The sequence below is a fragment of the Pollicipes pollicipes genome, unplaced genomic scaffold, assembly GCF_011947565.3.
Source record: "Pollicipes pollicipes isolate AB1234 unplaced genomic scaffold, Ppol_2.1 Scaffold_1600;HRSCAF=1878_pilon_pilon_pilon, whole genome shotgun sequence".
Lineage (NCBI taxonomy): Eukaryota > Metazoa > Arthropoda > Thecostraca > Pollicipedomorpha > Pollicipedidae > Pollicipes > Pollicipes pollicipes.
Window position 1 is genome coordinate 27,153,879 of NW_023595962.1, and position 7,285 is coordinate 27,161,163.

General features: G+C 49.6%; 1 long non-coding RNA gene across 1 annotated transcript; it reads left to right on the plus strand.

The window, feature by feature from the left end:
* The first annotated feature begins 752 nt into the window (after nt 1-752).
* Nucleotides 753-6,877, plus strand: LOC119090368 (uncharacterized). Its single transcript, XR_005093215.1, has 2 exons — nt 753-844; nt 6,571-6,877. It is a non-coding gene; the product is annotated as an uncharacterized LOC119090368 (long non-coding RNA).
* The last annotated feature ends 408 nt before the right edge of the window (nt 6,878-7,285 follow it).

A 7,285-nucleotide genomic window follows, 5' to 3' on the forward strand; every position in this document is an offset into this window, starting at 1 on the left:
CCACCAATGCTTTCGGTTGGAACAGTACAGAAAACGTGGGTAAAAGATAATTATAACACAAAGATTACCTTCTTTGATTTTTCTGCGTTGTGGCGTCTCGTATAGCAAAGTCATGGCTGCTCTCACCACCAGATACAAATCGTAACAGCCGAACGGATAAACGATGCAAAAAACTTCACGTACCTAGCGCCATAAGACAGGCAATGGTCTGTGAGGTTAAAGTGAAGGGCTCTGGAATATTGGAATGACCTAAGTCCTTCATCGGCTCGCCCTGTCCCCGCCCCTACAAACAAAACACGTGCCGCCTCCCATGACTATGGCCATGGCCATCGGCGCCTCAAGGTGGCCTCAATGAAGGCCCCGCCTTCACTTGCCGATCAGAAGAGACGCGTGCGTTCAGTGCCTGCTAACTGGAGCCAACCCTGCGTGACTTCGATACTGGTTACATGAAAGGTCTTTCATAAATCATGCAAAGATGAAATGCATGTTTATATATATATATATATATATATATATATATGTACATATATACATATATATATATATATATATATATATATATATATGTATATATGTATAAATATTGCGTTCAATCAGAACAAAATGGTCTAAATCCCGTGAGAAAAATGGGGGGTAGGTTGCCGGGCCTTCGGTTCGCCCCCTACCCCAATAGTTTAAAGAAATTGACACCCCTGGTTGATGCTCATCACGCGACAGCAGACGCCCACAGCCCATCCGTGTTGTTCCAGCCGCCAACTCGTCGAAGCAGTCCGGTCGCACCCCCAAATCGTCCTTCACGCCTTCGTTAACGCACGTGTCCACCCTGGACCTGCTGCGGACTCCCGTGAGTAGGGCCACGCGCGGCCGGCCGTGGTGGCACTGATGCTTGAAACGCCAGCGCGGACGTCACGCACGTGCACCTGTGGCACCTCCACTGCGGAGACGCGGCAGCGTCGTTTGCCGGTCGGCCGGTGGGCCGAGACGCCGCCCTGGGCGCGGAGGGTCAGGGGTCAGGCCCTGCGGCGCCGCGTGCAGGCCCGGCCGGGGCCGCGTGCGGCACCACGGGCGGGCGCGGGCAACTGGGGCGGAGGCGTGCGCGCGGCACGGATGCGGCCGCGGCGGGCGGTCGGGCGGCGCGGCAGCCGGTGAGTACGCCGCACGCCCGGCCCGAGTAACCCACATTGCTGTCTCGGTGAGGTGGCGGCGAACGAAATGAGACGAAAATCTTCCGACTCGGAACACATGGCGTGCATGGAGGATGGTCTAGAGCGCATGCGCCGCACGAAACACCGACCGCTGCTTGATGTTGACACAAATCCTGCGTTTTCTCATGTTATGTTATCAAAAAAGCATGTTTGATTTTCTCTTCAGATGTGGCTGAACCGTTCATCATCCATGCGTTGGTCCATATTCGTTTTGGCACTTCGTTATTTTCTTGTGTGTTGGCATGTGAAGCAATTATGTAAACAAATAAAGCCCGACGAGATGCGCACCCTAGTAAGCCTGCATTTGGTGTTTTTGGTATGTATGGTATTGCAGTCACCGCACCGTGTCTTCCACTAAAATTGACATGAATATAGAATACAAAAGAGACATGTGCTTTTGAGAGCAGATTAATGGACACTGCTTGGGAGCAGATGCAGATACGTGCATGCGTCCCATACGCAATGTGGGTAAACATGAATGGGGTGTGGCCACGGTGTTGGCCACATCACGGCAAATGGTTTGGCCATTGACGCGTGCCCACGTTACATTGCTTGCTGACTTCTAATGATCGGACGCCCGCTTTGCTCGGCGTGACTCGCGAATGTCATCTTACTTAGAAATAAAATGAACTTAAGTGAAATACAATTCTATTTCACTACAGCGTGAAATGTCGCCAAAAATCCTTTCATTCTTTCCAACAGACATGCATGCACCAGAGGTTGAATCAAGTTTGCGAAATTCAAAATTCATATTATTTCAAGCTGGTTTAACGGTGGTGCGTTTTGGCCGACAAAAGGGACGTCATTCAGTTCAAAAGCCATGTAGGTACATGGGCAGAGTGCATCCGCTTTATATGGTGCCAGAGCTGGAAACCCATGTCGTCGGATCTTCCTAATCAAAGAATGGGGATGCATTAAGCGATTTCATTGTCTTTTTTAGGTACTTTTGTCTGTAATTAAGATCTATATGTATATATATATATATATGTATATATATTAACATATGTAGGCAGCAAATTGTCCTATATACAAGTGTTCTCGTAGTCCCTGGCGTAGGTGCAGTGGCGTAGGGGCAGTGACGTAGGTCCTATACAGTGCAGAAAAAAACTTATTAAATGCACGCCAAGGACTTCAAAACACCTACGTATATATATATATATATATATATATATATATATATATATATATATATATATATATATATATATATATATATATATATATATATATATATATATATATATTGGCCAGATATTTTTGCTTATATGTAGATCCTAAAGGAGAACGGCATCTCAAGTTTTACATAAATTCCGGTCGAGTGTTGGTCTTTCCAGCATTACTTTTTACGTCGTCTCGTAACTTAAAAAGTAGCTCCCAATGGATTTTTGTCATGTTCTGATGTATTCTCAGTTTAACGTTTCGTACACATCCTGTATCTATTCTCAAAAGAAAACCTCCTCATCTCATCTAGGCAACTGACATCTCAAAATTCAGAACATGAAACGCGAGCATGCAAGCAATAAAAAAATTGGATTTTACCCACCACCACTTTGGTCTGGCGACCAAGCAGATTATAGCCTGGTGGTACAGAAGGCGTCATGGCCATCATACACTGTAATCTACACAATGAACATGCGAAATCATGACACCGCCTGTGTAATTTAAAATCTCAAATTTGATACCTTTGTTTGCTAAGCACAAATGCGAGGTTATGAATGAACGAAGCTTACAGAATGTTGAGTTCCCGCGTCGTTTCCAGATTTTAAACTTTCGATGCCTTCGGTGTTCCAAAAAAATGTTTTCGGTGAGTCCAAAAACGTAACAGAGGTAGACAGGAATTTGCTGAGATTGGCGATATCTTACAAGAAAAACGAAAAACTAGTGATCTTATTACAAAAACATCCCAACCGGGACAACGATGTTCAAACTCCGTCCGTACCCTTCATGGTGTAACAACATCTTTGTCGTCTCACCTCACAATGCACCTTGCAGAATGAGCACCAAGAGGCCATTTGCAATGGGACAACAAAACTCATCTCACACACCAAATGCTCAAACAAAACACCTAAGCTTCAACATCTGCAAACAACCCAAGAAAACTGAACACTGTAGAGGCTTCGTGCATTCATGACCACGCAATAGTGCTAAACATGTAACTTTTTCCGGACGTTTCACATTTAACAATGTGGAAGCAAGCATCAGATATGACGAAACAAGCCGACTCATGACTATTGGTGCACTTTTGAGTGAAAAAGACTGTTTTAGACAACAAGATGTATCTGTTAAGTAACTATTTTCTTCAATGCGTCATTCTTACATTGCGTTGTGGAATGTCGGTACAACGTTGAGGCACTGCCAAATTAGCCTTGCGAAATTGCGACTTACTTGTAGTCCTTCAAACTCGTCGAGAGATGGCAGCACGGCCCGGAAGTTTTCTCTGAGCTAAATATTCTTTTATGCTCGTATTTTGACCCTTTCTCGTGGTGTTTATTATGTATATACCCGTTAATTTGAGATGTTGACTTGTATTCACATACTCGTGCATGGGGTTATTCTTAAGTGACTCGATTACAAGTATCATTTCCGTAATAATCAGCAAGCGAAAAAGCCATCTCCAACTTGTTATGCCCTGTAGCACAAAATTGCTTCGTGATTGAGGCTTGCACAATTTCCTTACCGCTGTTTTAGACCCAGTTGACGTCCACGATATTTAGAAAACACACTCACGGACATTGCCACGGGTCACGGGTCTTGAACATCGCCTTACATGCGGGGTGGCAGAATTTGAATGACGTTACCACGGCGTCACGCGCGCCTGAACGACCTTTCAGAAGTCTGCACGAAACCGTCTGCGCATATTTGCGGGCGTGTAGCTTAGAAACTAGAGGGTGTGGTGCCTTAAGCAGGGCAGAGCTGTGAGCTGCATTGAATGATCTTCAAGACGGCTATTTCAACTTGAAGTATAATTCAAATGCGGAACAATCATTCAAATGTTTATGGTAGAGTGGGTGGTGATTAGGGCCACGGGCGATTGAGCGATGAGCACATGTCAGATGAAGAATGAAAGGCACACAAACAACGCAGAATAAAGGATGTAACTATTAATAGGGTGCGAGTAGTGATGTTGGAAAGTGTTCTTGTTTTTTTTTTATTTTTACGTGATTCGACAATTTGCCATCACAATGCTGACACCTTTCACCTTCTCTCAAACCCAAGCCCTCTTCTGTCACATGTCTTGACCTCTGCCATCTGATGGGCGCGCAAGCCCAAAGCTCTTGCAGGGTTAAGCATGTGGAGGGCTTCACTGCTCGTGGCTTGAAGCTCAAGCGGTGATGTCACAGTCACAGCTCGCCAGGATAAGGCGCAAGCACTTACTGGCAACATATTTGTCTGCAGTGGGGTGTTGTTAAACAACTAGCGGCTCTCATCGGGAAAATTCTGTGCCTTTGCAGTCTGTGCTTTTGCGCAGTCAAAATTCCATTTATTGTGGGGATGAGAGACGGAAAACCTAGGTGAAAACTCATAAGAAAGCCAAATAAGATGGTGCACTCGTTATGTTCGGATCCGTGTGCTCAACAGCGTTACTGGTGTTAAATAAAATCGGAGGAAGTGCCCCTCCCCCCCCCCCCCCCTCTTCCTCTTATCTTGCCTCTGGCGGAGCCCAACATGGAAGACCAAAAGCTTCAGTGACGTCACAGTGGTATAAGAACAAGTCAAAAAGCTAATAAAACCGCCATAACAACAAATGGCATTGAAGAGGGATTCGCAGAAGTGAGTAACATAAGAACTGGTACGAACAAAGTGGTTGCCATACCACAACCCAGAAGCCACACTTAACTTTGCGATGCGGCCCAGGTGAATCCTTAGCTTGCGGAAAAGGCTGGGGTGAATATTTAGCGTGGTGATGCGGCTTGGGTGAAAACCTAGCTTGATGATGCAGCTCAGGCGGAACCTAAGCCTAGTGACGCGGTTTGGGTGAATACCTGGCTTGACAATACAGCTTGGGTGGAATCTAAGTTCAGTGATGCGGCTTGGGTGAATGCCTAACTTGATGATGCGACTCAGGTGGAGCCTAAGCTTAGTGATACGGTTTGGGTGAATACCTAGCTTGATAATGCGGGTCATACGGAACCTAAGCTCAGTGATGCGGCTCGGGTGAATACCTAGCTTGATAATGCGGCTCATGCGGAACCTAAGTTCAGTGATGCGGCTCGGGTGAATACCTAGCTTGATAATGCGACTCAGGTACAACCTAAGCTTAGTGATGCGGTTTGAGTGAATACCTAGCTTGATAATGCGGCTCATGCGGAACCTAACCTTAGTGATGCGGTTTGGGTGAATACCTAGCTTGATAATGCGACTCATGCGGAACCTAACCTTAGTGATGCGGTTTGGATGAACACCTAGCTTGATAATGCGGCTCATGCGGAACCTAACCTAAGTGATGTGGTTTGGGTGAATACCTAGCTTGATAATGCGACTCAGGTGCAACCTAACCTTAGTGATGTGGTTTGGGTGAATGTCTAGCTTGATAATGCAGCTCATGCGGAGCCCAAACTTAGTGATGCGGCTCGGGTGAATCGCAGCGGATCGTCGCGGCGTGAATCGTAGTCAGAGTTTACAAACGAGCGGTGCTGACGCTCAGGTCGGTTCGTTTGGGGACGCTATGCCCGTCGGTGGCGGCGGAGCGGAACGCGTGTGATCCATCGCCCAGCGCTGCTGCGTCAGCGCCGGAGACCAGGCGCCGACCGGACCGGCCCGTCTGCCCCGGACCGCTGCCGTGACGGCTGTCAGGTGACGTCACGACGGTCAGGCGACGTCACCAAGTTTGCCAGACAGGGCCGGGCGTGTTTCCGGTGACGTCTGGTGGTGTTTGCCCCGGGTCGTCTGTGTTGTGCGGTGTGTGTGGCGAGCGGGCGGCGATCTGCCGGCTGCTGCTCGGGTGCGGTCCCGGGTCGTCCGGGTTGTGCGGTGTGTGTGGCAGAGCGGGCGGCGTTCTGCCGGCTGCTGCTCGGGTGCGGTCCCGGGTCGTCTGGGTTGTGCGGTGTGTGTGGCAGAGCGGGCGGCGATCTGCCGGCTACCGCTGGGGTGCGGTCCCGGGTCGTCTGCGTTGTGCGGTGTGTGTGGCAGAGCGGGCGGCGATCTGCCGGCTACCGCTGGGGTGCGGTCCCGGGTCGTTTGTGTTGTGCAGACCATCTGCTGGCTGCTGCTGGGGCGCGGTCCCGGGTCGCCTGTGTTGTGCGGGCCATCTGCCGGCTGCTGCCCGGGCGCGGTCCCGGAGGCCGGCGGCCCGTTTACTGTCACTGCACTGTCCACTGCCCTCTGTCGTCTGTTGTCGACTGCTGACCGCGCTCCGCTGTTGCAGAGCTGCAGTCCCAGTCCGCCGCCGCCCAACCTGCCGCAAGTCTGAGGTTAGCTCACTTTGGTCGGCGGCTCGCAGTCGGCGACAGCCTCGACCCGTCCGTCGCCGTCTGTCGCCTTCAGGAACACACTGAACAGGGGTCGGCGCAGGTCCCTCGACGACGAGCGGCGGCGGAAGCCGTGGTTTTGTGCGCTATATATACATATTTTGATGTGCTTTCAGTGTCCCACGGTTGTGCGATGAGTCAGCACCACATGGCGCGGAGCCATGCCATGCTGGTGTTGGAAAATACACAGCGGCAGTTTCCTGCGCATTGAGATGTGCGCTGCGAATGACGCCGGCAGCTGGTTGCGAATGCGCAGCATGCCCTCAGGCACGTTATGGGCAACGGAGACGGAGACGACGGTCCGCAGACGCACGGCTAGCAGAACGGGAGGCTCCATGACAGCCAAACGCTCCGCACAGGGCTGTCTCCGTCCAGGTGTTGCGAGGTGTGCACCAAGGCTGCATCGTCCAGGTGTTGTATGCTTTTGCAAAGCAACCATCGCTGGCTGATTTGCAAAAAGAAGCGGATGTGGAAAGTGCAAGCGACGGATGCAAAGGCCTCAAAGAACTTGCTCCGTCCTCATAGCACTAGTCGCAAGTTCTCAAGCGGGGAGAGAGTCCCTGCGCGTTTTAAATTCGCGACATTCAGCTTCGTATCGTTTAAATGATATGC